We start from the raw sequence: 6000 nt of genomic DNA on the forward strand, positions 1-6000 counted from the left end.
CCGAGTCGAAAAGTATATACTTGCAGCGTAGACCCCATGGAAGAGAAGGGGACTTATTTTTGCGTAAACCTGCCTAGGTTAGCGCTGTTACCTAAATGCGTTTAGGACTGGATGCGTGTTTGAACTTAAGTTGATAGATAACGCATCCCGATCCTAATCGCACCTACCTGCAGCCATTGTGCATTTGAAGGTGATTTTACTTCCCAACTGAATGGAAGAAAAGAAGGGAGTTGTTCAGAGAAGCAACAAGAGGGAAACCGGTTTGAATCCAGAAAGCGGTTTTGGTTCCATTTCAGATGGCCGGCTTCCTTACCCCAGTTTATAACTGAAGTGGTGGAAGAGAATTAACCCGGCATGCTGTAAACGGATTGCGGCGGGGAATTGAGTTTTTAAAAACTGAGCTGAGTTTCCCTCTGGCTTAAAGCTCCCTCGGAGCACAGCGATGTTTGTTTAAAACAGAAATATTTGGAATAGTCTCGCGGCGGAGAGGCTTGAAAGCGAAGCGAAGCGGGGAGGTTTAGACACGCCGCCTGCTTACTATCTCCTGATTGAATAATCGCTCCAGAAACCTCCAATTCTCCCGCGTGTTCAGTTTTGGTTTTTATTACCTCCCTTGTTCTGTTCACGTCTATTAATAAATCCGCGCTCGCTCGAGGCAGAAAGGTGACAGCCCCTCTTTTCCTCTCTCCCTTAAACACCGCGAACGGATTTTTTTTTTAATCCCACTAAGACATGGAGAGACTATCTTTTCCTTTCCCCAGCGAGGATCTGTACCCGATTAGGAAAGAAGAGTCGGATTTAAAGAGTCTCATAAAAACTTTTAAAAGAAAAGGCATCCGCTTCCTAAGATGTCAGGAAACATGCAGAGCGATCTCTGTAAATCTACTCAGAAATAAGTGCCACGGAATTAAGTGAGATTTATTTCCATGTAAGTGTGCAGTAGGTTGCATCCTTGGAGAGCGAGATGATGATGATTAAATCAATAATGCTATTAATTAAGAATACCGGAGTAGAAAATTTCCCCCTTAAAAATATGACTATTTAAAGCGGCAGGCGGGGATAATCCGGGGCCACATTAACCCGAGCGCAGGAAAGGATACAAACCAGCTTTGATCCTCTGCGGGCAAAATCAGAAACACGGTAGTCAACGGGAGATAGATATATGTTTTGCCACGGTTTTCAATGGGGACGCGTGTGTATGGATGGCATCCGCGCGCCCTCCTCTCCTGCAAACTGGGCACGCGCGATCCTAAGTGCGCAAAGCAATCCTAACCACGTTTTCTTATTCAGCTGTCAGGGCAAGAGCTAAGCACTGCCCCATCGACACCAGCGGGACTTCAAAGCGCGTCGTTTAGGCTTAATAGTGACCTCTGTGTTGCTGTTTAACCCCCTCCGGTCCGGGCTCCTCAGTTCCCAAATGTTTTCAATGATAGTAAGCGCTACAAATTTGGAAGTCAATAAGAATCGCCCCAAAAGAGTCTGTGCGAGTGGAAGTGCCTCTCCTGTGGAAAAGCAGCGATATCTGTTTCTGTACACACGGGCAGGCGAGCGGAGCGCTTCTAAGGTCTAAAATGGTTCACACGTTCCTCGGGCTGACACGGGTTTCAGCCGATTTACGGATTGCTAGCACAACCTTACTCTAAAGTTAGTCCCCCTGAGTTCGATGGTGCTTGCTACCTGGTTGCGCAGGTAACCCCAGTTACTTGGGAGTAACCTCCATTGACTTCAATAGGACATCCTTCTAAGTAGACATAGTTAGGATTGCGCTGTAAAATAGTAACCAACAGAGACGCATCAGGACCCCAGCTAAGACGGTCCCGTTGTGTCCCATCTATCTAGTATTTATCTAAGTAAACACGAGTCGCTGTTTTTAGGGGAGACACCCGATTCCTTTGTATTTCAATTGACCCTATTTATTAGGAAGTTGATTGGCCTCAGTTCTGGATCATTTTATTTCGGCCGTAAATCTGCTCAGATCACGGACTTAACAGAATTGTGGAGCAGAGGTCTGCATGTTGAAAACTGAATTATTTCTGTTTAAGCAGTCTGCGGCTTTGTTTGTGAGGTGCTCGCAGCCTGATCCTAAAATACTCCAGAACGAGTCCCGTTTAGTGATGCCTGCAACATCCTTGTGTGCGCAGGACAGCAGCCGATTCACTTCAAATCCTAGTGCCACTTACGCAGGGCTATCCGTAGCATGTTTGCTGAGAAAGGAAATCGCACTGCACTACACAGCGTCCACAGATAGTCCCTTCCCCAAAAGATTTTTGCAGTCGCAGCTTAACAATGTAGAATTTCCCCTCCCCGTAACCCATATATCCGGAGTCAAACGGAAAACCTGAGCTGTGTAACCCCTTTTTAGAACGGCGGGAGAAGATAAGGGTCAATAAGGGATTAAGGCAAGTCTGAAAATCGTAGTTTACGGTGCCAAGAATCCGGAGGGAGTGAAGTAGAAAGATCGATTTACTCCCACTTCAGTAACTGTGTAGTCCTCATATGAACCCCGTTATAATCTGTCTGTCTGTCTGTCTGTCTGTCTGTCTGTCTGTCTGTCTGTCTATCTATCTATCTATCTATCTATCTATCTATCTATCTATCTATCATCTAAAGTGTTGGAAGCATCATCTGGGAATATGCAACTGTCGCATTTGGGGATCGAACCTGCAACCTTGGTGTTATCAGCACCATGCTGATTTATCTCTCTACAATGAGCAATAATCATTGCCTCGGGTTAACCTAATTGGCTATACATATTGGCTATATTGTTGTTGGCACCTGTCTGTTTTGGGAGCCCCATGGAGGAGTGCACCTTTGTGGGTGAAGTCAATCTGTTGGAAGCTTACAGCGCCTGCTGTGGCTGTAGAAACCGATATAGGAGAGACATGTTTTGTCGCAGCTGGGGCAGATGTAGGCGTCAAGTTTCTTCTCTCTGCTCTGCTCCCAGTGGTCATTCCTCCTCTGGTCACTGCTATGAATAAAGGACCTGACTTTCTTACACACACACACACCTAGAATAACTGTCACACTGATACACCTGGAGGACCAGCCCAGACCACTCTAAGGGTCAATTTGCTTTCGCTGCTTGCTGATGGGAAAGGGAGACCCGGGCAAGGGCGTCAGACAAGAGCACGCGATCGGGTTCAGAAACTGACCGGGCATTGAACGTGGGCACTGAAATCCAGATTTGAGCCTCCGCCGGCCGCATTCCGGGCGCTGTTGCAGGAAGCGCGCTTCGCTGTGCCTGCGAGTATTTTTAACGAGGTTCTCTGCCTCGCGATGAAAGCTCGCTTCCTGCCCTGTTTCGCTCTCCCTGGAGGGCTATTCTTCCTTGCTCATCCTGGATCCGAGCACACATTGCCTTCGGCGTTCAGAGAGCGCCACCGATTTTAGCTGATGTGTCACCGCTTATACCTGGGAGTAAGCCTCTTTAAACGCAGCGGGGCTTGCTTATGAGTAGACGTGCGTAAAGTGTTAAGCGACTCCCCGCGTAAATCCCCATTTTTTGTGGGGGGGGCAGGGAATCTGTTGCAATCCCCATCGGATATTGATAAGCAAACAAAGGGCAGGATCGGAGTGCAGTTTTATTTATTTTATTCAAAGGGGAATTAAAAGACCGCTGCAACCAGCCCCTAAGATGTTGCTGGTTTGGCTTTCTTAAAATAGGGAGCAGGGGTGCCAACAATATTGAAGGGGGGGGGGAAGGCAAGCTCCGTCCGGCATAATCGATCACATGATGTGGCACATGCACACTATTTGAATAGTGCCCATCAACTTGAGAAGAAGCGCAAATATTTTATTGGGGGGTCGAGGAGTCTCTAGGAGTTGGCCCCCTTGTCCCACAATATTTAACACTCTGCCTTTAATAAGAGCGCAGAGGGGCAAGATGGCGCAATGGGGATTAGTTACTCCTTTTTGCACATCAATCCTTAAATATATATATTTTAAAAAATCTCGGATTCAGCATAAGGTGCAGGAAGCGCTGGAAGGGTGAATCTTTCATTCTGCTTCCGTACAATAAGGAAATGATACGGTTTTTCGTCGTCCGCTTTACGGAGGTCACCTAATGAAAGGGTTCTCCACCACTAGAAGTCCCGCTCCTCCGCCACTTCTCTAGAGGTCGACTCTTTGCTCTGGTCGTGATCGGAGGTCATACGCAGTGGGAGAGAGCGGACGACGACAAATCGTATCATTTCCTTATTGTACGGAAGCAGAATGAAAGATTCACCCTTCCAGCGCTTCCTGCACCTTATGCACGATTAAAAAATTAAGATTGATATGCAAAAGGAGTAACTAGTCCTCATTGCGTCATCTTGCTCCTTATGTAGAGCCTCTGCGCTCTTATTAAAGGCAGAGTGTTAAACATTGTGGGACACAGGAGCCTTTGAAGAAGGACCGTAGGTCATGAGTAGAGTATCTACTTTCCATGGTCCCAGGTTCAACACCGGAATCTCCAGGTCCGACTAGGAAAACATCCCTTCGCTGCCGAGAGATCGGAGCTGGAGGGAACGTTTTTCTCAGGACACACACACACACACAGAGAGTTTTGCAGGCCGTGTGTGTCTGGCGGATGCTTCAATACCACTGGATGGGACTTCCATGAAAACCAAATGCTAGAGAAGGTTCATAGGATCGTACTGGTCACAGATCACTGCAGATGGTGACAGCAGTCACGAAATTAAAAGACGCCTGCTTCTTGGGAGGAAAGCAATGACAAACCAAGACAGCATCTTAAAAAGCAGAGACTTCACCTTGCCAACAAAGAGCCGCATAGTTAAAGCTATGGTTTTCCCAGTAGTGATGGATGGACGTGAGAGCTGGATCATAAAGAAGGCTGATCGCCGAAGAATTGATGCTTTTGAATTATGGTGCTGGAGGAGACTCTTGAGAGTCCCATGGACTGTAAGAAGTCAAACCTATCCATTTTGAAGGAAATCAGCCCTGAGTGCTCACTGGAAGGACAGATCTTGAAGCTGAGGCTCCAATACTTTCGCCACCTCATGAGAAGAGAAGACTCCCCGGAAAAGACCTTGATGTTGGGAAAGATGGAGGGCACAAGGAGAAGGGGACGACATAGTTGGATAGTGTTCTCAAAGCTACCAGCATGAGTTTGACCCAACTGTGGGAGGCAGTGGAAGACAGGAGTGCCTGGCGTGCTCTGGTCCATGGGGTCACGAACAGTCGGACATGACTAAACAACAACAACATTGGTCACAGAAGAGGACATTCCGAGTGGCCAAGGGCATATCTTGACCTCACGTCGATTGGTTGCCTACATAATGGTCTTTAGACACGTTAATGGGGAGGGGGGCCCTCCAGATATCGTTGGGCTACTACAACCCCCATCTCCTTGACCCCTGGCTGGGGCTGATGGGAGTCCAACAGCATCAGTAATGCGCCATGTCCACTACGCCCCTCTTTAGTGGTTAGCCTTCCAGACTTTGGACCGGGGTGAATATTGAATATTGATGGGGGTTAAGCCCCACCCCAAATAATTGATCACACGACACGGCACACATTTGAATGGCAATGCCCGTCAACCGGGGGTGGGGGCGGCGGGGCTGGATCCCTCAAATATTTTACTGGGGGAGGGCAAAGTGATCTCGGCCCCTAGGAATTGGTTCTTATGCTCTGGGCACCAGAGCGCACTTTCCGCGCAAACTGCGCTGGTCAAAGGGAGGTCACGGCAGTTGGGACTGGGGCACGGTGAGTTGTGGAGGGTTACGCCTGAGGAAGTGGGTGCTAGGACTGGAGCCAGGAGGAACTGACTTCTCCCAGTAAGGAAACGAAAGAAGGCGAGAGTCGCAGATGCGCGCACTGTTCATCTCCCGCGGCCGGTCCAGCGAGCGCCAGCGGCCGTCGACACATTTAAGGTGCCCAGAGGGTACCAGGCTTGCTGTAAACCCGTCCACCCCAGATCTCTGGATCTGGCCCGTTTCCATCTGGACAAGCGTTTCACCATCCTCCTCCGCGACGCCTCTCTTCCTTTCCCAGCTGGCGGTC

This window comes from Podarcis gaigeae, assembly GCF_964106915.1.
Source record: "Podarcis gaigeae genome assembly, chromosome: 3".
In the NCBI taxonomy this organism is placed as follows: Eukaryota; Metazoa; Chordata; class Lepidosauria; order Squamata; family Lacertidae; genus Podarcis; species Podarcis gaigeae.